General features: G+C 39.5%; 1 pseudogene; it reads right to left on the bottom strand.

The window, feature by feature from the left end:
• Window positions 1-868: 868 nt before the first annotated feature.
• On the bottom strand, window positions 869-16,730 carry LOC135196753 (mannan endo-1,4-beta-mannosidase-like; annotated as a pseudogene).
• Window positions 16,731-26,383: the final 9,653 nt, after the last annotated feature.

The following is a 26,383-nucleotide window of genomic DNA, read 5'->3' as shown; positions in this document are numbered from 1 at the left end:
CTTGTGTGAGCCTATATCAGATCACATTATATATTACTATTATTTTTTGTGCTTTTTTAAATAATTCATTTTTACTTGGGTATTAAGCTTTTGTGCTGTGATTCGTGATAGTATTATAATTATTATAAATTAAATCTGAGTATTTCCATTTAATCATGTCAACTAGTGGAATCCGTTTCCGTATTACAGACATGTCATCGTTAGTCTTATTGTGGACATACCACATCCGTTGCAGGACCCACACCGTAACCGCAGCTTTTCCGTTACTGTACATTGTTATTGCATCAAATTACTTCACTGTTCTCCTCTCCAGAATTGGATAATTCCCAAATCGATGTCTTGAGTACAGTTTAAATTTACTGAACTGTAGAGTTTTCATCTTTTAACCTTTCCTTTATATACTACTTTGTCACTATAGTAGATTCACATCAACCGTGCATTTGACGTCTAGGCCAGTCCCTTACGAAGCTCCTGATTGGCGGTTGATAAGCCAATCACAGGGCTGGGGAACTCAGTCTCCCGAGAGTTCACATAGGTAGGATGCATGTTCCACCTCTCCTGAGGAATACATTTGAAAGACGTATCCCTCAAGAGAGATGGAACATAGATCCTACCCATGTGAACTCGAGAGAGAGACAGAGTTTCTAGCCCTGCGATTGGCTTCTCAACAGCCAATCAGAAGCGTCGTAAGGGACGGGCCTAGACATCAAATGCACGGTTGATGTAAATTCACTATAGTTGTTGAGCTAAATTCTGGCGTTAGTGGTTGGACAGTATAAGTCGAAGGGTATCTCAGAGAGGTAAAACACAGTTAAAGCTGAAAGTATTTTGAAGTATTTTATTTCATGAGCATCACCAGTCACAGGGTTACATTGCAGCCTTTTTAGCCAACGTGGAAATTGACGGTGCCGTGGTCAGTCCTGCATGAAGTTGCCCCAAAGCGTCGCGCTGCGTATCTCTTGAGTCGCTACAGTCGCCTGTAGCTGTGTAGTGCCAACTCCAGCCTCCCTGTAATTAATATGTTTATCATTTCAGTAGATGAGAAAACCTATTGACATGAAACAAGCACACCAAAGGGGCCAATGCCTTCAAATTCAACCTTCCAAAGAATGTTGGTCCAAACCTCCCACCGCGAAAGTCCCCGCACTGCAGTAGTAACGATCATGATAAAGAGCCAGATTGTTTTTCGTCGGCCTAGGGGAGGCGCGAACTCGCGGCATCTGAAGGGCATGCCACGATAATAGCTGTCTATTATGAAAGGGAAAACTCCACAACCAACCACTTTGATGGGAGTTTTCTGTGAGCAGGAAAAACCACCTTCTTCCTTTATATTCCCAGTTGCAGGAAGCCGAAGACAGTGAGAAATGATATGATCTGGAAAACCAAGGTTATGTTATTATGAAGAAAGCGGGTATATTCATTCTCACTGTTGCGGTATTTGGTTGTTAGTGGCAAGTGTTACTTGACTCTCGTGGCAGAAGTGTCATTTCCAAGTACAATAATCCTGTGCTGTGAACGCCTTTGACATTCAGATGAGTTCATTTTACAAACAGGCTACAGAAAGGGATTTACCAAATGCAGTTTTTCACGTATATTTTTAGAGGATGCAATACTTTTTAATTGTAGTTCGAAAATATTTATTTGCAATTTTGCAAAAATGCTCCTAGTTCTTCAGCAAGCTTTGGCCTGACGAAATATTATCATACAAAAAGGCCATGGAGGAGAGGTCCAAAGGATAAAGATGAAGAAAGTAATTAGAGAGGAGTATGAACGAAATGGGTATGTGTAAACACCCAGTAATAAAACCAATCTGGTAATATAATTTAAGACAAATGCCGTTTGTGTCCTTCCAGTGTGTTACTGTGCTTCATAATTTACAGTGATGAGAAGCACTGGGAACTTGATTTGCAAGTTGAATTTTCCGGAACTGATAAAGAATATCTGGGGAGCAATATTCACTAGTACGGTCGGACTCGGTAAGGGACCAAGAGGTTACTCTGTTGTGACAGCCAAAACTTTGAATATATGTCTTTAAGAGTGGTTTAAAACAAGCTAATTACAGCTGTACTACTTGTTATCACAGTTTGAGTGTAGTACAAAGATAACGGAGGGACTGGTCAAAGGGAAACTACACCAGGTGCCTGAAAAAACGCAAAAGGCCTCATGCAAGAAGGTAAAAAATCAGGCCTTTGATATTATGGCCCGTCAGTCAAGTGCCACGTCAGATCTGAGCCTAATTGCGATTGGATCCGGGGCTGATTTTTCAGGTTCTGGAAGATCATTAGGACGAGAGAGACAGGGCAAGGAGAGAAATTCTTTTGGAAGTGTTAAAGGGAACCTTGTTCTCATAATGCATTAACACTTGTGACAAAACGTAAGCAGAGCTTGCAGACACCTCTTAGAGGACGAATGAGAAAAAAAATGATAGGAAGGGAAAGAGCAACTCAGATCTGGAGAAAACAGACATTAACAAGACAGGAAGACGGAGAAGAAATTTGAGACCATGCATTGCAGATGCATCCAGGGAAGGAGGTGGGGTTGGATGAAAGGCCCTCTCCTATCCCACGTCAAAAGAACGAAAATGAACGGCATTTGTAATACTTCGTTCGGTACTTACGCTGTATCCGTGTGTGTAGGAGTATTCGTACAAGTCCCTGAGGGAGGTACCAGCAGCACAGACTGAAGCGTATTCTCCGATCACGAGGGGTTTGTCGAGGTTTGTAGTTATCGGCGTTCACCTAGTACAAGTCAAACAAGACATTAGAAAAATGACCTCTTTATAGACAACAAACACGAAATGAACGTGGCTAATGGTGGTGTTAGTTGTGGCACTGCATATAATGCTTGTTGTAGCATACTTAGACAGAAATGGAACTGTTTTCGTAGAAAGCGAACTTAGCTAATGGTGGTGTTAGTTGTGGCAGTGCTTATAATGCATATAGTAACATACTTAGACTTAGAAATGAAACTGTTTTCATATTAAAGCAGATATCGTCCAAAGGACGTATTGCGAAACTTCGAATGAGTTGTCAGTCAATACTTTCATGAATGGAGGAGAAATCTCGTGGGGGAGAATGAAGACATGTATTAGCACTTTGATAAAGGCAGACTTTCAACATTCTTCAGAGCTACTCGTACTTGCAATTATTACTTCAAATTCCGCTTACTCGGGGAGTAAGCTTACAAACTACTTTGTTGTTGGTCTTCTTGTTTTTTGGTGGGAGGGGGCTGTAGGAAAGGTCTATGGAAGAGCCTAAAAAGGTCTGAAAAAGGTGTTTCGCGTTGAGTTACAGACACAGGAATTTGAGGATAGGATATTAATGATATATTTACTAGAATGAAAATGTAACAAATAAATAATGTGCTTGTTAAACAGTACAGAACAATTATATCTAAAAATATACTAGCGGTATTTATTTTTCATTTTTCGTTGTGTTGAATTAAACAACGCTCTATCTGACCCTAGATTCTAGTACATTTTGATTTGCGTTAAAAGTTAGGATATAGTGTTTTACATCTCCGCGTGAGGAAAAAATTCTTGCACGCCGAGTAAGCTGTAGGCCGGATCACGCCTTGTTAGCCATTCAAGTAGAAATTCATAAGTTTTCATAAGATGCAATCAAAATTGTGTTGGTGCTTTCTGTAACCTATTGTTAACTGGAATATAGCAGTTTTGTTTTGTTCCTGAACCGAAAAATATCAATTTCCGGTGGAATTCGAAATATTGAACGAATTGTTGATTATCACAGTTTGAGTGTAGTACAATTGGCAAAAATGGAATTTTGATTTTGTTGTACAGTTGTACATGTTCTTCGTTAAGAAAATATGTTTTTACGACTGTACTATCATTCTTATGTGAAGCGAACGCTACTGATAAATTCAGCATATATTTCCGACTATTCCCGTTTCTTTCGTTAGAGGTTCTTTACCGACAATGTACCGAGGGGTATAGGTATGTCTGAAGTAATAGACTGAGACCTATTAATACGCGGACACACTCTCTCTCGTTCGTTTTTCTAGTACAGTTCATAAACCTTCCTTCGCTCATACTTTCATCTATCGTTTCAATGGATGTCATTATCATTATTATTATGCATAGGAAGAACAACATTCAATTGGAAAAATCCCGCCAAAGGGGCCACTGACTTGAAATCCAACCTTACGAAGAATGTGGTGCGTTCATTTGCAAGAAGCAAAAGAAGGCAGTGTTAAATACAGAAAAGGGAAAAACATCAGCTGTTAGAAAAGCAGATAAATGAACACATTAATGAACTGATTATCACTGAGTCATGTCCTATGCTGTGAAATCAACTGAATGCGTGAATAATGGTTGTCGCGGCCACGGTCTAGAGTCTAGACATACCTAGACCGTGGTTGCGTCCTCCTAATGCCGTCCTTACCGTGAAGGGAGCGTTGGGACTCCAAGAGCCTCCCCAGTCGTACGAGTGCATCTGGTAGAAGTCGATGTGGGAGTTGTCTCCTGCCGCCTTGTACAGACAGTCGTTGCTGTAGTGGTTGCGAGTGTTAGAGAAGGCGTCGCTTTGGGCGAACTGACCTGAGCGTCGGACAAAGAGAAAATAAAACGTTAAAAACTACATGTTGTGTTAAGATACGTAATGCAAGTATTCATGCTTATTGGAGCATAAGGAATATTATCTATTGCATGATAATAACAAAAAAAAAAGTTCGAGAGTTAGAGAAGAGGTTATAGTGTGAGGCAATACGCAGAAGATTTCATAGACTAAACGCAGAGCTAATATAGAAAACTCGCATCAACCGTGCATTGACTTCTAGGCCAGTCCCTTACGACGCTCCTGACTGGCTGTTGATAAGCCAATCGCAGGGCTGGAAACTTTCTCTCGAGAGAGAGAGTTCACACGAGCAGAATGTATATTCAGTCTCTCCTGAGGGATACGTTTGAAAGACGTATCCCTTAGGAGAGGTGGAGGAACATCATCCTGCCTATGTGAACTCTCTCGAGAGACTGAAAGTTTCACGCCCATGATTGGCGTATCAACAGCCAATCAGGAGCGTCGCAAGAGACCGGCCTAGACATCAAACGCACGGTCGATGTGAATCTACTATTATAGTACTGTATGACACTGAGATGAAAAAAAGCATCTCGAGCACGAACTGAAACGTCTCTTTACCCCAAGATCCGAGGTGAGCAAAAGTCCGGAGTCCACCTCACGGACGACTTGATTTTGTCGGCCAATGAACTTCAGCCACCTGTTTGGATGAAGTGGAAAGGTTACATTTTAATCCTAAGAGAGAGTGAGAGAGAGAAAGTTGGACATCCATAATGCATCATAAACATGAAGATTACGATGGAAAGTTCAGGATGACGTTTTTCTCTCGGTGGAACAGTTAATTAGAGAAGGATCGTTAATTCCACGCCTCACCTTTCCATGGGAATTCCTTTGCCAGTCCATCCTGCTCCTGACTGACCAATCAGCTGGGTGTCATAACAATACTCGGAGCTGGATTCAACCTGGAAATAAGCAAAAGAAATTTGAAAAAGGAGTTGCAATCGGCCACAGTCACGTTTGCATATGGAATATAACGCTGGAATAGAATCAAGACAGTTCTTCAGTCAAACAGGCGTGAAGTGGTCCCTAAATCCTGTAAACCACTCAGGATCTACCTATGCACTATCAGCCTTTACCATAGAGATGGGTAATGTTTTTCTCTCCAGTCTTTAAATTTTCATTATTATATATATATCGATAACAAATGACATACCTTCACGGACCCCTCCGGCCCTCGTTCACTGTCACTGTCAATGGCTGCCAAAGCTGGATGACCCTTGATTTTTCCTACAGACTCTGCAGAGAAGAAAAAGAAAAAGGAGAAGAGAAGGAAATGAGTAAAACGAACACTCACGCAGGCCAAGATACTACATACTGTCACGAGTTCGAAACAAAGCTGGGCTTGGGAAGTGGAGTGTGTGATTTGGGGGACATTTTCGAATAGAAATTCGACATTCTTTGGCAACAGGAACTCTCGAGTGACAAAAGCAGCATATTTAAAGTAACGAAAGGAACTCCAGAGACTCACACGACGTCACAACACTGAAAGACTTTCGAGTGACAAAAGTAGTTTCTTGAAGTACGAAAGGAACAACTCTAGAGGCTCAGGTGACAAATCACAACACTGAAGGAACTTTCAAATGACAAAGTAGCATCTTTAAGTAACGAAAGGAACTACACAGACACGTGCGACGTCACAACACTGAAGAACTTTCAAGTGACAAATGTAGCATTTTTTAAGTAATGAAAGGAGCTCCAGAGACTCACGTGACGTCACGACACTGGAGTAACTTGCGAGTGACAAACGTAGCTTTTTTAAGTAATGAAAAGAACAACTCTAGAGGCTCACGTGACGTCACAACACTGGAGGAACTTTCAAGTGGCAAAAGTAGCTTCTTTGAGTAACGAAAGGAACAATTCCATAGGCTCAGGTGACATCACAACACTGAAGGAACTTTCAAGTGACAAAAGTAGCTTCTTTGAGTAATGAAAGGAACAACTCCAGAGGCTCAGGTGACGTCACAACACTGACCTTGAGGCAATTCTGGACGTAGGACTCTAGCTTGGAGTCGTCCCAGATGAGGTTGATGGTGTTCTGGTTGTTGAGGTAGGCTCCGTTCCACAAGGTCAGCACCACCAGGACGTCGTGCGACTGGGCCGCATTCAGCAGCTTCAAGACGTCATTCTCGAAGTCGCCCGTGTTGTCGCAACTGGTGACGTAACCGTTGCTGTCATAGGTGGGCGTGTTGTCGCCTTCCACGTGCACCCACGCCCCTGAAAATTCAAGACGAACAGCGTCAATGGCAGTGCTATTGATATAGCAACAATAACAAGTAGAACCTTCAACCACTGCTTGGTGGTGGCCTGTCCTATATCGTTGCCAAAAGCACGATTAAGGCTAACTTTAACCTTGATTTAAATAAAAACTATCGAGGCTAGAGGGCTGCAATTTGGCATGTTTGATGATTGAAGGGTGGATAATCGACATAGCAATTTGCAGCCCTCTAGCCTCTGTAGTTTTTATTGTTTGTTTGTGTTTTGTCCTGCCATATTTATTGGGATTAATTGACATAGAATTTTAATGAAGACTTAGTTGAAGAAGTAACAGTTACGTTGGGGTTGTGAATCTCGTAGATATATTAAAAGTTGTATATTGCAATACACTCCCTGAACACCTGAATTAGCCCTGGTCACCGACCAGCCCGAACTATATCCCCACATATTTACCCACTAAGTGGGTAATTTTAACTGTCAGTGTTACCAACGCTGCAGGTAAAATCTAGTCAAATGAGTTACCTGTGTTACCGTTGGCAACGCTGCCGCAAATACCTGCCACCAGCGGCCTGTCTCCTCATTCCTCAATTGTTTTTTGTTCGCCTTGCTGTGAGGATCAGTCCCACATCAGGCGAACTTTTGGTCATTTAGCCCGACCCCACTCAAAGAGTTTTCGCATCTTGGTTACAAACTACGAATTTTCCCGTTTCACTTTGGATAGCTACTTTGTACTCGCTATGGATAAGTTAGGAAATAAACGTCATCGCCTTCTACAAACGCCTCGACGATCGAGCCTCTACTGCTGGATATGTTGGTGCTCATCGGCTCTAAAATAACGTTGTCGTCGACTGCAAACGCCTCTGCTTCTACTTCATCTACAGTTTGACGATCGAGCCTTCTACTGTTCTGCACGCCCTTCAAGCGTAGGATGAGTACCCGCTCACATGATCGACGTTCTTTTTTGTTATTTCGTAGGAAGGTTTAGTGGCAATACTAGTCAGAGATGTTTGTCTTGGTCAGGAGACAACGAAACATTAGTTAGTTATTCCAGAATTAGTGGACAGGTTATCATCTAGTATGTTAAACATATTTCTAGCCTGACGAATAATTTAACCAAAATAGAGATAGTGGTACTAGTAGTATAGTGAATTCTAATCGTTCTTTTTCAGCCCCCCTGCCTGTTCCAGAACCAGCCCTAACGGGTGCTGGGGGTAATGGAGAACCGCAAGCCTCCGAGTGGGTAGGTTCTGCCGGCCCCCCCGGCGCGGAGCAGGCAGTGTTGGCAGCAGATTTCCCCTCCCCTCGATTTGTAAGTTCTCAGGATGAAAATTTAGGCAGATACAGACGAGTAGGGATAATAGGCTAAATAGTGTTTAGGAAGAGAAGTGCAGGCTTCTTCCGGTCGGTTGTCTATTATATAGTAGTAGTTTATAGAGGGACAGTGTCCTTAGAGCCACTTGGGTGTTTTCTTGCTTCGAGTTCCTTGCGTCAGAATCTTTTAGGCCATGGTTGGCCGTTCAGATCTGGTTTCGGGTCTGTCGGGTCTGAAGGGTTGAATACTTATCCTTCGTCTTTAAGGTTACTTTCCTCTACTTATACGATAGCGTAATTTTTAATATCAACTAATTCTCTGTTCAACGCATATCGACGTACGATAATTCGTTATGTAGAGAAATCGAATAAATTAACTACGGCTAGCCTAGTGTTCACGATGATATATCGTATGAATGTACAGTAGCCTAGCCTAGCCAAAACTATTCGCTATACTACATAACGGTAGTGATTTTTATAGTGGTTAACGCTTTAGGCTCAGGCATTCTGACTACGGATAATTCAGTACAGGTGTAATTGAAACGAACGAGAATCCGATCTTAGTATAATTCAATATGAATGTAATCGAACAGAATGAAGATCAGATTCTGTCCAACTAAAACATTAATTGTATTGTATGTTTCATCATATTAGCGTAGTATAAATACTAACTCGGCAGTCATTCATGCTCTCGAATCATTCTTGTCCTGATTGGCTAGCGTAACTAACGTAACAACTCTTCTTTACTTAGGCCAGGTTTGTCGTCTTGAAGGAGACGTATTTTCTTGAAGGAAACGTGTTTTCAACTATGTTGGACATTAAGATAGTCAATACTGGTATCTTGTGGCATAAAATTGATGTCAGATACTATAAGGAATTCGTTGTATGATGTCTCATACGTTTAACAGACTAATGGCCGTCAGTAATTACATTGTGCTTATGTCAATTACAGTTACAAAAGAATTACCAGTTGTATTATCAAATTACAGTGACAACTGAAATTAATTTTGGCCTAATAAAGTTAATTTAATTACCTTAAAATTTGTAATTTATTAATTTTCAATTAAATTGAAATATGTAATTTATTACTTTTCAATTAAATTACAATTACACAAGCTTGTCAAAACAGCACTGTTGTAAGGAGGCGTGGCTTAGACAGACAATGATGCCGGCTAGTCTATTTCCTTGGCTCCAGATTCAACCATATCACTTTGGTCTCGGCTAATGTTTTTTCTCCAGTTACCATAATGAGTATCTGGATACTTAACTTCTGAAACAAAGTCATGCTGTTCGTCTTACGATGTAATTTAAGGCCAAAATTTGACCAATACGTCTCATTGGAAGCTAGTTTTTCCCTCAGCTTAGATGCGTAAATTTAGCGATTCCGTTCGTTTTTCACTCTTCTTCATAGGTATTACGAACCTTACACTTGATTAATCTTTATCGGTGTGAAACAACAGTAAACGACCTCTATTTCATGCTAGTACTTTCTTTTACCACACAGCTGCGTTTGAATTCGTACAAACGCTTGGGACCTCTACTATAGGTTGCTGATACACGTAATTTGCCTTATCAGCTTCAGCTACATTTATAACAAGAATACAGTAATTACCGTCGCACGCGGATGAATACAATAACAGACGTTGTTATCGGATTCGATTACTTTCGCACGCCGATCAATACAATAAAGTGATGTTGCTATAGGATTCGATCGTATTAGCAACAAGTTCTCGTTCGGTTGTTCATAGCTGTACGCAGTTATACGAGTATATTATCATTAATACCTTTTAACTTGGAAGAGGGTGCAAATTATGGAGGTGGACATGTTAGACGGTTTGAATAATCTCTCTCTCTCTACTCACTTTCCTGGTTTCATTTTTTTTTCTCTACTCATGTTGTTTTTCCACCCTCTCCTAACAATTGACTCATTGTGCAACAGAGGTTTTTCTTCCTGTTACACCTTTTCAAACTTTTTTCCGTCAATTTCCCTTCAACACCTTTTCAAACTTTTTTCCGTCAATTTCCCTTCAGCGCTGAATGACCTCATAGTTCCCAATATTCGGCCTTTGGCCTAAAATTCTATTTTAAACCCTACAATCTCGCTGTCTGATGCACGATGCTGCCTACGCCAGCTGCGCGAGAGATATAGGGAGACTTATTTGCAATGTAGTTCCGATTTTAATAAAGACTAACCCCATCGTAAAATCGAATTAACGCAAGTCAATTACGGTAGCTTCAATACGGACTGTATTCACGACCACGTCTTGAATAATTTCCTGATTTTCTAATGTTTCTCAGATTTATCATGGGGAACAGAGTCGGTCTAGTTTTCTCTCGCCCAGTTTTTTCTGTTAAAACTTATATTGTCTTTACACAACCTTCTTCAGCTGCTCATTCTTCGGATGTCGCTTCGGAGTCTTCTCGCTCATCCTGTTTTTATTTACCAATATCACAGTAGAGCCAGTTTCATTGTTTCATCCTGAAATTTGGAGATGATTTCAATCTCTCTCTCTCTCTCTCTCTCTCTCTCTCTCTCTCTCCGGGTTAAAGGAAATAATTTGGAGGGCTGCCTTCGTAGCACCTTCCACGGGTCCTGTAGTCTCAGGCTGCTGATGTTGATGCTTCAAGGCGGTTCCGCAACTCCGTATTTTCATCCTTACTTGTTTTGAGAAGTAAATGTGTCCTCCGTAGTTCTTGAGGAGGCTACGGCAGTTGGAGATTCACCTGCGCCATCGTTGACTGTATTCGATACCGGTTGTCACCACCCACTCCTTTCATAGGGTAGTTAGTAATCTTCCTTCTTCGTTCCCATTTATATACCTTAGGAGTGTGAGACGTAACGTGCTTACCGCGGTAATTGCTGGGGGGGCTACGGCCGTTCGCAGTTGTCTGCATCGTAATTAGCACCTTTTGTGCCCTCGGCCCCCTTTCTTAGGGTAGCTGGTAATTCCTTCTGCGGCTCCCATTGGTTCCGCAGTTCGTAACCCGTTATTAAAGCACTGTACCGCACAGTTGGTTCTCCACCTGCACAATGTCGGCGCTAGGTGTTCCTGTGGGTTACTCGTAGTGACTTTTCTCTCTCCTTAATTTCTCAATTTTTTCCTGCTGCTTTTTTGTTCCGTCCTTATGGAGTTTTCAAGGTGGGTTCGACCTTGATTTCGTGTCTGGGAGTACTTCTTTCCCTCACTTGCTCCGGACTCCAGTCTAGGTTTAGTACGTATTGGTAAAGGGGGTTAGTTGGATCGCGTTTTGCGACTTCTTCGCTCTTTATGGGTGTTGCTCGCCTATTGTAGTCGTCCTGGTCTCGTGTCATAGTCAATGGTGAGTGCGGAGTTTCGCAGTAAATTGAGACTGGTTCAAGGTTAGGTCATCGTCTTGGTTGGTACATGTTTGGCGCAACAGTATGGGAGTGACTCGCATGTGTGGTCGTTCATCGCCAAGGTATATTCGGCTCAGGCGTAACGTTATCGTCACTGGGTAGTGAGGGTATCCGCAGTCGAGTGACTAACTCTTACAGGTTTTGCGGAACTGGTGATAGACAGTTCGCTCTTGTGAGTGGGTGGACAGCGGTCGGACAGCAGGAGTTACATCATGATGTCTGGAGGGAGTGCGGGTTGCGCAGTCGAGTACGACTTGCGCAGGAGTTTTTATCATCTTGTTGGTATATCGTTGCGCAATCAGATCGGTAGGCTCAGATATGATGGGATCTTAATGTCGTTTGGTATTGAGCAGCCAGGCGTAGTAAGTTCCGGGTTCTTGGGTGCTGCTCTTGTTGGGATTCGGCTTTTCTCCTTTTTTTTTTTCCTGTTCCTTTGGTGTTGCCGGAACAGGTCTGACAGAGGATAGATACCTTTGAAGAGACTCGTTTGCTAGTTGTGGGTTTTTTTTTTTTGTTTCTCCGGCGAAGGAAGCGAGTATAACGGATTGTGGACTTTGTCCATTCTATCTTTCGGCATTCCAGACTCCGGAGGGATCTCGGTTAATTCAAGTTATGTTTGATATGTTGTATTCAACCAGACCAGCAGTCTCTCAAACATCAAGTAGGGTAGTCTGGTTTCGGCGAGTCGGGCAGTTTTTGGGGAATGACTTAAGCTAGCATCATTTTTCTGTATGAGGTAGAGGGTAACTCCTCTGCCGGAGTCCGACTTCCGGTTTACGAGTCAGTTGAGTTTTTCTCTATTGGGTTCCTTCATTGATTCGTGTGGTAAGGGTTACGGATCATGAGGCTCCTATTTGGAGGACACCTTTCACAGCCACTCTGTGTGGATGTGGTGAGAGTTGATGGGTGTTTCTCTGAGCCTGGATTGTTTGATAACCTCTTCACTTTGGTTTCGAGGGGATTTGCATGCCAGACTAACATTTCTGAGGTTATGCTATGTTCTTGGTAAGGAGAGGAGGGACTATTGTTAAATCATTGCCTCATCGCTATCCGGACACTCATAAGAATGGGTTCTTAGTCAATCCAAGGGCGCAAGTATGCGGAGGGCTACCCTTTGGCTTCCAGAGGAAGAATGTTTGCTGTCGGCGATTGTGTAGGTGTTTTTTTTTTTTTTTTTTTTTTTTTTTTTTTTTTTTTTTTTGAGTTGTTGTGGGTTTTCACAACACCCTACCTTAAGGAATTCAGTTTCTTCAGAGAGTTTACTCTCGGGGTCCTGTCGTTGTGGTAACTCAGTTTTATAGTTGGCTTGGTAAAGTTAGGGTGTTAGAAGTTTAGTTAAGCAGTGATAGTCTAAATGAACTTCAGGGTGTTAGAAGTTCAGGGAGGCAGTGATAGTCTAAATGAACTTTATGGTGTTAGAAGTTTAGGGAGGCAGTGATAGTCTAATGAACTCTAGTGTTTCTGTTGGTCAAGCTTAGACAGTGTTTGTCCCTTAGGCCCTTGAGATTGGCAGATCCCGATGGTCATGTTGGAATAACTACTACTTCTTCAGCACAAGTCATCATGAGCAGTAGAGAACTGAAGGTCCTGCACACTCAACTTCTCCTCCTACATGAGAGGCTACAAAGCCACATGGGAGGTTCACCATTTCCCCTCCATACATGAGAGGTATAGAATACCACATGGGAGGTTCTTCAGACTCAGGCGGTACCTAGGACTCGACACAGACGATATGGTACTTCCTATGCAAGCATCCTCACTTACTGAGCTGGACAACCAGGTGAGGAGATTTTTTTTTTTTTTTTTTGCCTCCATGATTAAGAAGTATAGCTTATCACATGGGAGGTACTTCTGACTCAGATAGTACCTTAGACTCAACACTGACTTTGAAGTACTTTTCTTTGCAAACATCCTCACCTACTGAGCTGGACAACCAGGTGAGGAGATTAGTTTTACCTCCATGAATAAGAAGTATAGCATTATCACATGAGAGGTACTTCTGACTTAGACAGTACCTTAGACTCAACACTGATGTTGAAGTACTTTCTTTGCAAACATCCTCACCTCCAAGTTTAGATAACTAGGTAAGGATACATGCTTTTATACATGCTAGGTTGCTTATGAGTTACCTGCGTATGTTCCGTGGACAGGTCGGGCTGAATGAGATTGACCCCGCCTCCGACTAAATGTTGTTAATCGGGCTAATTCAGGTGTTCAGGGAGTGTATTGCAATATGAAGTTTTCATAATAAAACTAATATTGTAATACTTACCTGAACACCTGAATGATTCCCACCCTCCTCCCCACTTCAATTTGATAGTGAATGATTCAATTGAGGAATGAGGAGACAGGGCCGCTGGTGGCAGGTATTTGCGGCAGCGTTGCCAACGGTAACACAGGTAACTCATTTGACTAGATTTTACCTGCAGCGTTGGTAACACTGACAGTTAAAATTACCCACTTAGTGGGTAAATATGTGGGGATATAGTTCGGGCTGGTCGGTGACCAGGGCTAATTCAGGTGTTCAGGTAAGTATTACAATATTAGTTTTATTATGAAAAACTTCATTTTTCTTTTTTTTTTACTGGAAATATATTTTAGCATTTTTGCCATCTTGTTTTCAAATGTGATAGGAATAATCTTTTGATATGATGGTAATTTTAAAAAGTGTCTGTTGAAAAGATGAGTATTGCGTCGTTGCAATAGTACGACTGGAACATTTTACTTTGAAAAAGGTAAAAAAAAAAAAAAGACAATAGATATCTTACATAAAAGACGGCATCTTTCACTACTAATTTTCTGCGCATTACTGGTAAAATAATATAATAAATTATTTTACAAAGTAAGATGAACCCCCAATCAATAAGCAGTAAATAAACCAGAGTAGTGTCAGACGGTTATACTCAGTAGGGAGATAATGCCGCCAGTTCACCTCGTGCGATACACTGTAGGCATTATTTAAGGTTCTTGCCTGCGTTCCTTCGGCTTCTAGCTGCAACCCCTTTCAATCCCTCTACTGTATCTCTATCCATATTTGCTTTCTTCCATCATACTCAACACCCTCTCCTAAGTTGATTCATGCAACTTCGAGGTTTTCCTCCTGTTACATCTTTCAGTCCCTTTTGCTGTCAATTTCCGTTTCAGCGGTGAATGACCTCTAGGTTCCAGCGCTTAGCCTTTGGCCTCAATTCTATATTTTATTCTATTCTATGGAAGAGTCTCCCTGGGGATGGTCGTGCAATTAGAACTTCAGAAGTCCAAGCGAAGATGTAGTAGTCATTCATTTCTACCCTGAGCCAGTTTAACTTGTAGTTTAATATTTTTACTTGTATTTTATTTATTCATTCATTTGTTAATTGATCTGCTTTTCTAATGGCTGATCTCCTCTTTCTGTATTTCCCATCACCTTTTGTTGCTTCTTTCGAATCAGCGCCTTATTGCTTGGAAGCTTGAATCAGTGATGCCAACCCTCTAACCCTATGCACCCTACAAAAATCAAGAAAAGGCCCTACATAACTGGAAATTACCTTACATTCTGAGGTTGTGATAATCACAAATAATACTAATAAAGATGTTGATCAATAAAGGCATTGTTACAATTACCCTTCACTTGAAAATATTGCCTTAAGGTCTAAAATATTTGGTCAAATTACCCTACGTGTAGGGCAATTACCTTACGGTTGGCAACATTGGCTTGAATGTCGAGTCGGTGGTCCCTTTGGTGGGGTTGTTCCATATGAATAGGGTCCGTCTTCTGAATACTACTAATACAACAACAACAACAGCTACCACTACTACTACTACTGCTGCTAATAATGATAATAATAATAATATTCAGTCAGTTGTGGCATTGTTGACCCGAACTTCAGTCCACTATACTTACGAACGGAGTTTCCTCCGGCGCCCCCGATTTCCGAGACCCACTGTTCGAGCGTGCCGTCGTATTTGCCGTTGCCGAAGTCGTAGCCATAGTTATTCCAGGCGAAGTTGCAGCCGCTCAGGAAAACCTTTTCTCCGTTGTAGGTCAGGTCCTTGCCCGAAACCTGCGATGGGGGAGTGGGTAGACTATACACAGTCTGCTTTTATAACCCGGGTTCACTTTTGAGTTTTTAGACACTGAAATTTTTCATGATTATATATACTATAATATATTAAATGTGCGTTCGTGTGTATGTGTATCATGTACATGTGTGCATACTTTGTAAAATCTTCATCACGTGTAGACATGAAATCCCTCGACATATCAGCTTAGTCAACTGGAAAATATAATCGTTCAGACATAAAAACAAGATAGAAGCAATTACCGCGAAGCGTGACAGCAAGAAAAATGACGTATGTTAAAACCATTGATTGATGAAACTGGTTAAAGTAACATTCGTAAAGTTGCATTGAGCACGGACTGCAACTGGTGAACTTCATTCAGTGGAAAACAACCGTTTTTGACAAGTCCTGGGGTAAGAAGTGAACTATAAAAATATAATGTTAAATTGCTGAAAGGCTGTGGAGAATGGAAAGGGCTCTTGATAAACAAGATTAAAAACGGCGATTTGTTGCTTGGGACTAGATTTGGCGAACTTTTGGGCCAGGTCCGAGTTGATCAAAAGCTGCTTTCACCTTTGCCGAAAATGTATGCTGAAGCACGCTTTCACCTTTTCTGAAAATGTACGCTTGAAGCACGCTTTTCAAGTATGCTGAAAAATGTACGTTGAAGTCCAGTGTTGCCAATTTAGCGTTAAGCCGCAGTGCGGTTTAAAAAAATTTAGAAGGGAGTATATATTATATGATATTATATATATTATATATATATATATATATATCTATATATATATATATATAATATATCATATGTATGTATGTACTAAGTAAACTACATATACTAATGAAAATCTGGTGGGTTACAGTGCCAATCTAGTGGTTTTTGAAGTCCCTTCTAGCGGAAATTTAAAAATGCGATTGGCAACACTAGTTGAAGCAATGCTTCTGCGCCGAAGTGTAGGATCGCATGACCCCTTCTCTTACACAAGCTCGGTTTATTTTTACAATTGCAGGGAAGCTTATAGAATGAACTGCCCGAAGGTAAATAGACGTTAAAATTCAAATATTCCCGGGAAAGACAAACCTGGAGGCGGCCACAGGCAGCAGGGCCAGCTAAGGCGGCAAAAGCCGTCAGGATGAGAATCGCCTTCATTGCTGTAGGAGGATGTTGCAATGGATGTCTCGGCGGTGCATCGCCAGGAATTCCTTCTTATAGTCTTTGTCATGGAAAAAAATGGTGAATTTCATAAAAATTAAAAAATTATCGGTGGGAACGCATCTCATTGTGGGTGTTATCAGCTTGGGAACATTGGGTCTGAGACACCGCTGTGCGTCGTTGCAACTGCAAGACAATTTTCACTATTACGTGCACGCCGTAGACGGGTAGTGCCGTCAGTGCACCTCATACGGTGCACTGTAGGCATTGCTTAAGATTCTTTGCAGCGTCCCCTCGGCCCCTAGCTGCAACCCCTTTCATTTTTTTTACTTTTATCTTTCATAATCCAGCGAGTTTAGTGCAAGCCTGGTGGAGACTTTTTTCAAACCCGGTATGTATCCACCTTTGGGGTGTGTTTAATACAAGCCTGTTGGGGAATTTTTTAACCCAGCATGTATCCACCTTTGCGGTGTTTTTAGTACGAGCCCATTGAGGATTTTATAAACCCTTATGTATCTACCTTTCCAAGTGTGTTTAGCCCAAGCACGTTGGGAATTAATTTTATACGCCCAGTATATATTTACCTTTGCAGCGTGTTAGTATAAGCCCGTCGGGAAATCTTTTAACCTAGTATGTATCCACCTTTTGCAGCGTGTTTAGTACAAGGCCTTCGATTCCTGGGGATTTTTTTTTTTTAAACCAGTAATGTGTCCACCTTTGCAGCGGCCGTTGGGGATTGTTTTTTTTTTTTTTTTTTGACTCCAGTATGTGTCCCACCTTTTGCAGTGGTCTAGTACAAGGCCGTTGGGGATTGTTTTTTTTTTTTTTAACCCAATATGTGTCAACCTTTGCAGTGTGTTTAGCACAAGGCCGTTGGGATTGTTTTTTTTTTTTTTTTTTTTTTTTTTTTTAACCCAGTATGTGTCTACCTTTGCAGTGTGTTTAGTACAAGGCATTGGGGATTGTTTTTATTTTTACTCAATATGTCAACCTTTGCAGTGTGTTTTAGTACAAGGCCGTTGGGGATTTTTTTTTTTTTTTTTGTTTTTTTTTTAACCCAGTATGTGTCAACCTTTGCAGTGTGTTTAGTACAAGGCCGTTGGGGATTGTTTTTTGTTTTTTTTTAACCCAGTATGTATCCACCTTTGCAGCGTGTTTAGTAAAAGGCCGTTGGGGATTGTTTTTTTTTTTTTTTTTTTTTACCCAATATGTGTCAACCTCTGCAGCGTGTTTAATGCAAGGCCGTTAGGGATTTTTTTTTTTTTTTAACCCAATATGTGTTAACCTTTGCAGTGTGTTTAGTACCAAGGCCGTTGGGCGGGGATTTTTTTTTTTTTCTTTTTTTTTTTTTTTAACCCAGTATGTGTCAACCTTTGCAGCGTGTTTAGTACAAGGCCGTTGGGGATTTTTTTTTTTTTTTTTAACCCCAATATGTGTCAACCTTTCCAGTGTAGACAAGGGCCATTTGGAGATTGTTTTTTTTTAACCCAGTATGTGTCAACCTTTGCAGGCCGTTGTTAGACAAGGCCGTTGGGGATTGTTTGTTTGTTTTTTTTTTTTTAACCCAGAATGTCAACCTTTGCAGCGTGTTTAGTACAAAGGCCGTTGGGGATTGTTTGTTTGTTTTTTTTTTTAACCCCAGTATGTGTCAACCTTTGCAGCGTGTTTAGTACAAGGCGTGGGGATTGTTTTTAGTTTTTTTTTTAACCCAAGGGTGGGAGATTTTGTTTGTTTTGTAACCCAGTATGTCAACCTTTGCAGCGTGTTTAGTACAGGCGTTGGGGATTTTTTTGTTTTTTTTTTTTTAACACCTGTATGTGTCACCTTTGGCAGCGTGTCGTTTAGTACAAGCCGTGAGGTTGTTGATTTTTTTTTTTTTTTTAACCCAGTATGTGTCAACCTTTGCAGCGTGTTTCCCAGTACAAGGCCGTTGGGGATTGTTTTTTTTTTTTTTTTTTTTTTTTTTTAACCCAGTATGTGTCAACCTTTGCAGCGTGTTTAGTACAAGGCCGTTGGGGATTGTTTTTTTTTTTTTTTTTGTTTTTTTTTTTTTTTAACCCACCATATGTCAACCTTTGCGCGTGTTTCAGTGACAAGGCCAGTCTTGGGGATTGTTTTTTTTTTTTTTTTAAACCCAGTATGAGTCCAACCTTTGGCAGCTGTGGTTTAGTACAAGCTGTTGGGGGGAATTTGTTTTTGGTTTTTTTTTTAACCCATTATATGTCAACCTTTCAGATGTGGGGTTAGTTTTTACAAGGCCGGTGGGGATTGTTTTTTTTTTTTTTTTTAACCCAATTCCCATTATATGTTCAACCTTTGCAGCGTGTTTTTTAGTAACAAGGCCTGTTTGGGGATTGTTTTTTTTTCTTTTTTTTTTTTAACCCTAGTTATTATGTCAAACCTTTGCAGCCGCTGTTTCAGTATCAAGGCCGTTGGGATTGTTTTTTTTTTTTTTACTTCCAGGGGATTGTTTTTTTTTGTTTTTTTTTTTTTTTTCAAATGCCCGTTGGGGATTGTTTTTTTTTTTAATTTTCCACCAAGATTGTGTCAACCTTTGCAAGCCGTGTTTAGTACAAGGCCGTTGGGGATTGTTTTTTTTTTTTTTTTTCTTTTAACCACAGTTTATGTGTCAACCTTTGCAAGCCGTGTTTAGTACAAGGCCGTTGGGGATTGTTTTTTTTTCATTTTTTTTTTTTTTTAAAACCCAGTATGAGCTCAACCCTTTGCAGCGTGTTTAGTTTACAAGGCAGTTGGGATTTATTTTTTTTTTTTTTTTTAACCCATTATTATGTTCAACCTTTGGCCAGGTTTTAGGTACGAGGCCGTGGGGATTTTTTTTTTTTTTTTTTAAACCCAGTTATATGTCAACCTTTGGCAGGATGTTTCTTTAGTACAAGGCCGTTGGGGGATTGTTTTTTTTTTTTTTTTTTAACCCAGTATGGGGTTTCAACCTTTGCAGTGTGTTTAGTACAAAGGCCGTTTTGAGATTTTTTTTTTTTTTTAACACAGTATTGTGTAACCTATGCAAGAGTGTTTTTTAGTACAAGGCCGTTGGCGGGATTGTTTTTTTTTTTTTTTTTAACCCACTATATTTTTTTTGTCACCTTTGCAAGCGTGTTTAGTTACAAGGCTGTTGGGGATGGTTTTTTTTTTTTTTTTTAAACCAGCATGTGCAAACCTTTGCAGTTGTGTTTTAGTTTACAAGGCCGAGGGATTGTTTTTTTTTTTTAACTCAATATGTGTCAACCCTTTGCAAGCGTGTTTAGACCAAGGCCCGTTGGGGATTGTTTTTTTTTTGTTTTTTTCTTTTTTTTTTTTAAACCCAGTAATGTGTCAACCTTTGCAGTTTGTGTTTAGTACCAAGGGCCGTTGGGGACATGTGTTTTTTTTTTTTTTTTTTTTTGTTTTTTTTTTTTTTTTTTTTAACCCAATAAAAATGTGTCAACCTTTGCAGTGTGTTTAGTACCAAGGCCGTTGGGGATGATTTTTTTTTTTTTTTTTTTAACTCAGTATGTGTCAACCTTTGCAGTGTGTTTAGTACAAGGCCATTGGGGATTGTTTTTTTTTTTTTTTTTTTTAAACCAGTATGTGTCCACCTTTGCAGTTTGTTTAGTACAAGGCTGTTGGGGTTATTGTTTTTTTTTTTTTTAACCCAATATGTGTCAAACCTTTGCAGCGTGTTTAGTACAAGGCCGTTGGGGATTGTTTTTTTTTTTTTGTTTTTTTTTTTTTTTTAACCCAGATGTTGTCAAACCTTTGCAGTGTGTTTAGTACAAGGCCGTTGGTGATTATTTTTTGTTTTGTTTGTTAACCCAGTAGGTGTCCACCTTTGCAGCGTGTTTAGTACAAGGCCGTTGGGGATTTTTTTTTTTTTTTTTTTTTGTTTTTTTTTTTTTTTTTTTAACCCAGTATGTGTCAACCTTTGCAGCGTGTTCAGTACAAGGCCATTGGGGATTGTTTTTTTTTTTTTTTAACCCAAGTGTGTCAAGGCGCGTTGGGAATTTGTTTGTTTGTTTTTTTTTTTAACCCAGTATGTGTCCACCTTTGCAGCGTGTTCAGTACAAGGCTGTTGGGGATTGTTTTTTTTTTTTATCCCAGTATGTGTCAAGGCATTTGGGATTGTTTTTTTTTTTTTTTTAACCCAGTATGTGTCAACCTTTGCAGCGTTGTTCAGTACAAGGCCGTTGGGGATTTGGTTGTTTTTTTTTTTTTAACCCAGTATGTGTCAACCTTTGCAGCGTGTTCAGCACAAGGCCGTTGGGGATTGTTTTTTTTTTTTTTTACCCAGTATGTGTCAACCTTTGCAGCGTGTTCAGTACAAGGCCGTTGGGGATTTTTTTTTTTTTTTAACCCAGTATATGTCAACCTTTGCACGTGTTCCAGTACAAGGCTGTTGGGGATTGGTTTTTTTTTTTTTGATCGCCCAGTATGTGTCAAGGCTAATTTGGGATTGTTTTTTTTTTGGGGGGGTTTTTTTTTTTCTTTTAACCCCAGTATGTGTCAACCTTTGCCAGTGTGTTTAGTACAAAGGCCGTTGGGGGATGTTTTTTTTTTTTAAACCCAAGTATCTTGTCCACCTTTCGCAGAGTGTTTAAGTACAATGGCCGTTGGGGATTGTTTTTTTTTTTTTTAACCCCAGTATGTGTCAACCTTTGCAGCGTGTTCAGGTACAAGGGCCATTGGGGACTTGTTTTTTTTTTTTACACCCAGAGTGTGTTCAAGGCGTTTGGGAATTGTTTGTTTGTTTTTTTTGTTTTTTTTTTTAACCAGTATGTGTCCACCTATTTGCAGCGAGTTCAGTTTCCAGTTACAAGGCTGTTGGGGATTGTTTTTTTTTTTTGTTTATTTTTTTTTTTTTTTTTCCCAGTATGTGTCAAGGCCATTTGGGCTTATTATTTTTTTTTTTTTAACCCAGTATGTGTCAACCTTTGCAGTCGTGTTCAGTTACAAGGCCGTTGGGGATTTGTTTTTTTTTCTTTTTTTTTTTTTTTTTTTTTTTTACCGAGTATGTCAGTCAACCGTTTGCAGCATGTTAAGTACAAGGCCGTTATGGGATTGTTTTTTTTTTTTTTTAACCTCCCAGTATGGTGTCAATCCTTTGCAGCTGTGTTCATACATAAGGCCATTGGCGGGATTGTTTTTTTTCTTTTTTTTTTTACCCAGAGTGTTGTCAAGGCGTTTGGGAATTGTTTGCGTTTTTTTTGTTTTTTTTTTAACCCAGTCATAGTGTCCCGTTGCCCAGCCGTTTGTTCCTAGCATCAGGACAGGTTGGGGGATTGTTTTTGTTTTTTTTTTTATCCCAGTTATGTTGTCAAGGCATTTGGGATTATTTTTTTTTTATTTTTTTTTTTTTTAACCAGTATGTGGTCAACATTTTGGCAGCGGTGTTCAGCACAAGGCCGTTGGGGATTTCTTTTTTTTTTTTTTTTTTTTTTTTTTTACCCAGTATGTGTCAACCTTTGCAGCATGTTCAGTACAAGGCCGTTGGGGATTGTTTTTTTTTTTTTTTAACCCAAGTATGTGGTCCAACCTTTGCAGCATGCTTCAGTACAGAAGGCCGTTTGGGGATTGTTTTTTTTGTTTTTTTTTTTTTTTTAACCCAAGGTATGTGTCTAACCTTTGCAGCATGTTTTCAGTACAAGGCCGTTTGGGGATTTGTTTTTTTTTTTTTTTTTTTAACCCAGTATGTGTCAACCTTTGCAAGCTTCCTCGGGTTCAGTACAAGTGATGTTGGGATTTTTTTTTTTTTATCCCAGTATGTGTCAATGGCATTTGGGATGGTTTTTTTTTTTTTTTTTTTAAACCCAAGTGTGTTTTTTTTACCTCCAGTGTCAACCTTTGCGCGTGTTCAGTTGCAGGCCGTTGGGGGATGTTTTTTTTTTTTTTTTTTCAACCAACCCAGTATGTGTCAACATTTGCAGCGTGTTCAGCACAATGGGCCGTTGGGGGTTTTAGTTTTTTTTTGTTTTTTTTTTTATTACCAGTTTTTTTTTTTTTTTTTTTATGTGTCCCAACCTTTGCAGGCGTGTTTTTTTTTTTTTTTTTCAGCACAATTTCAAGCGTTTGGGCCGTTTAGGATTGTTTTTTTTTTTTTTTTTTTTAAACCCAGTTATGTGTCAACATTTGCAGCGTGTTTCAGCACAAGGCGTTTATCAGTGCCTTTGTATTTTGAATTTTTGTTTTTTTTTTTTTTTTTTTTTTAACCGTATGTGTCAAATTTGCAGCGTGTTCAGCACAAGGCCGGGGTTGTTTTTTTTTTTTTTTTTTGATTGTTTTTTTTTTTTTTTTTTTGTTTTTTTTTTTTTTTTTAAACCCAGGTATGTGTCACCCTTTTTAGCGAACTGTCCAGTACAAGGCCGTTGGGATTTTTTTTTTTTTTTTTTTTTAACCCAGTATGTGTCAACATTTGCAGCGTGTTCAGCACAAGGCCGTTATGCAATTGTTTTTATTTTTTTTTTTTTTTTTTTTTATTTTAACCCAGTATGTGTTTCACATTTTGCAGCGTGTTCACACAGCAGTTTGGGGGTTGTTTTTTTTTTTTTTTTTTTTTAACCCAGTATGTGTCACACCTTTGTAAGGCGGGGTGTTTTTTTTTTTTTTTTTTTTTTCCATGCAAGGCGTTTTGGGAATAACCCAGTATGTTTCACATTGCAAGCCGTTTGGGGTTTTTTTTTTTCCATTTTTTTTTTTTTTTGGGCACAAGGCCCGTTTGGGTTATTTTTTTGTTTTTTTTTTTTTTTTTTTTTTACCCAGTATGTGTCACTTTTGCAGCGTGTTCAGCACAAGGGCCGTTTGGGCATTTGGGATTGTTTGTTGTTTTGTTACCCGTAGTGTTTCCAACCTTTGGCAAGGCGGGTGTTTTTTTTTTTTTTTTTTTTTTCCCAGGAACAAGGGCCGTTTGGGAAATTGGGGTTTTTTTTTTTTTTTTTTTTTTTTTGTTTTTTTTTTTTTTTTTAACCCTAGTATGTGTTCCACCCTGCAGCCGTGTTTCAGTTTTACAAGGCCGTGGGATTTTTGTTTTTTTTTTTTAACCCAGTATGTGTCAACATTGGCAGGCGTGTCAGCACAAGGCCGTTGGCGATTTTTTTTTTTTTTTAACCCAGTATGTGTCCCACTTTTGCAGGCGGTGTTCAGTACAGCCGTGGGGATTGTTTTTTTTTTTTTTCTTTAACCCAGTATGTGTCCACCTTTGCAGCGTGTTCAGTACAAGGCCGTTGGGGAGATTGTTTTTTTTTTTTTTTTTTCCGTTTTTTTTCAAACCCAGTATGTGGTCACCTTTGCAGCGTGTTCAGCACAAGGCCGTTGGGGACTGTTGTTTTTTTTTTTTCTTTTTTTTTACCCAGTAGTGTCAACCTTTGCAGCGTGTTCAGTACAAGGCCGTTGGGATTTGATTTTTTTTTTTTTTTTAACCCAGTATGTGTAACCTTTGGCAGGCGTGTTTTTTCAGTTAACCCAAAAGGCTGTTTGGGGATTGTTTTTTTTTTTTTAATTTTTTTTTAACAGATGTAGTCAAGGCATTTGGGGTTATTGTTTTTTTTTTTAACCCAGTATGTGTCAACCTTTTGCAGTGTAGTTTTCAGTACAAGCGCCCGTTGGGGATTGTTTTTTTTTTTTTTTTACCCAGTATGTGTTCCACCTTGCAGCGTGTTTAGTTACAAGGCGTTGGGGATTGTTTTTTTTTTTTTAACCCAGTATGTGTCCAACCCCTTTGCAGCTTGATTAGGACAAGGGTCCGTTGGGGATTGTTTTTTTTTTTTTTTTTTAACCCAGTATATGTCCACCTTGCAGCGTGTTCAGCACAAGGCCGTTGGGGTTTTTTTTGTTTTTTTTTTTTTTTTTTTTTTTTTTAACCCAGTATGTGTCAACCTTTGCAGCGTGTTCAGTACAAGGCCGGTGGGGATTGTTTTTTTTTTTTTAACGCCAGTATGTGTCCACCCCCTTAGCAGCGTGTTCAGTACAAGGCCGTTGGGGATTGGTTTTTTTTTTGTTTTTTTTACCCACTTGTGTCCACCTTTGCAGCGTGTTTCAGTACAAGGCCGTTGGGGATTTTTTTTTTTTGTTTTTTTTTTAACCCAGTATGTGTCAACATTTTGCAGCGTGTTCAGTAAAGGCCATTGGGGATTGTTTTTTTTTTTTTACCCACGTGTGTCAAGGCGGTGATTGTTTGTTGTTTTTTTTTAACGCCGATATGTGTCCACCTTTGCACGTGTTCAGTAGCAAGGCTGTTGGGGATTGTTTTTTTTTTTATCCCAGTATGTTCAAGCATTTGGGATTGTTTTTTTTTTTTTTAAACCCATATGTGTCAACCCTTTGCAGCGTGTTCAGTACAAGGCCGTGGGGATTGTTTGTTTTTTTTTTGAACCTAGTATGTGTTCCCCTTTGCAGCGTGTTCATACCAGGACATTGGGGATTTTTTTTTTTTTTTTTTTAACCCATACTTTCAACATTTGGCAGTCGTGTGTCATTACAAGGCCGGTTGGGGATTGATTTTTTTTTTTTTTTTTTTTTTTTTTTTTTTTTTTTTTTTTTTTTTTACCCAGTTTTTTTTAAATTTGTCCCGACATTTGGCAGCGTGTTCAGTCAAAGCGCCGTTGGGATTGGTTTTTTTTTTTTTAACCCAGTATGTTTGTCAACCTTAGCACGTGGTTTCAGTTACAAGGCCGTTGGGGATTGTTTTTTTTTTTTTTTCAAACCCAGTATGAGTCAAACTTTGCAGCGTTAGTAACCAGGGAGGGTTTTTTTTTTTAGGGATTTTTTTGTTTTTTTTTTTAATTTTTTTTTTAACCCAATAGTGTTCAAACTTTTGCAGGGGTTGTGTTTAGTAACAAGGCCTTTGTTGGGATTGTTGTTTTTTTTTTTTTAACCCTTTTTTTTTTAATGAGTCCAACCTTTGCAGCGTGTAGTACAAGGCGGGGTTTTTTTTTTTTTTTTTTTTTTAGGGATTTTTTTTTTTTTTTTTTTTTAACAATTTATGTTGTCAAACTTTTGCAGTTTGGTGTTTAGTACAAAGGCCGTTTGGGGATTTGTTTTTTTTTTTTTTTTTTTAACCCCAGTATGTTCACCTTGGCATGTGTTTTCGTACAAGGGCCCCGTTTTTTTTTTTTTTTTGGGGATTTGTTTTTTTTTTTTTTTCCCTTTTACTTTTTTCCCGTATGTGTCCACCTTGCAGTGTGTTTAGTACAATTTGCTTGTTGGCTGTTGGGGATATTTTTTTTTTTTTTTTTTTAACCCATATGTCAACCTTTGCAGCGTTTAGTACAGGCCGTTGGGGTGGGGGATTGTTTTTTTTTTTTTTTTTTAACCCCAGTATGTGTCAACCTTTGCAAGCGTGTTTCAGTACAAAAGGCCATTGGGGATTGTTTTTTTTTTTTTTTTTACCCAGATGTGTCCCAGTCAGGGCGTTTTGGAATTGTTTTGTTGTTTTTTTTTTTTTTTTTTAAACCACCCAGTATTGTGTCACCCTTTGCATCGTTGTTTGTACAGGCGTTGGGGATTGTTTTTTTTTTTTTTTTTTTAACCCAGTAGTGCCTACTACGCATTTGGGGATTGATAAAACCCGAGATGTTTTTTTTGGATAACAGTTTGCAGCTGTCGTACAAGGCTGGGTTTGGGGATTGATTGTTTTTTTTTTTTTTTAACAAGGTATTGTTTTTTTTTTTTTTGTCAACCTTTGCAGCGTGTTCAGTCCACGGGCCGGTT

The sequence above is a fragment of the Macrobrachium nipponense genome, chromosome 18 (assembly GCF_015104395.2).
Source record: "Macrobrachium nipponense isolate FS-2020 chromosome 18, ASM1510439v2, whole genome shotgun sequence".
NCBI lineage: Eukaryota > Metazoa > Arthropoda > Malacostraca > Decapoda > Palaemonidae > Macrobrachium > Macrobrachium nipponense.
Note: the sequence above shows the minus strand (reverse complement) of the source record. Positions and strands in the feature narration are given on the sequence as shown.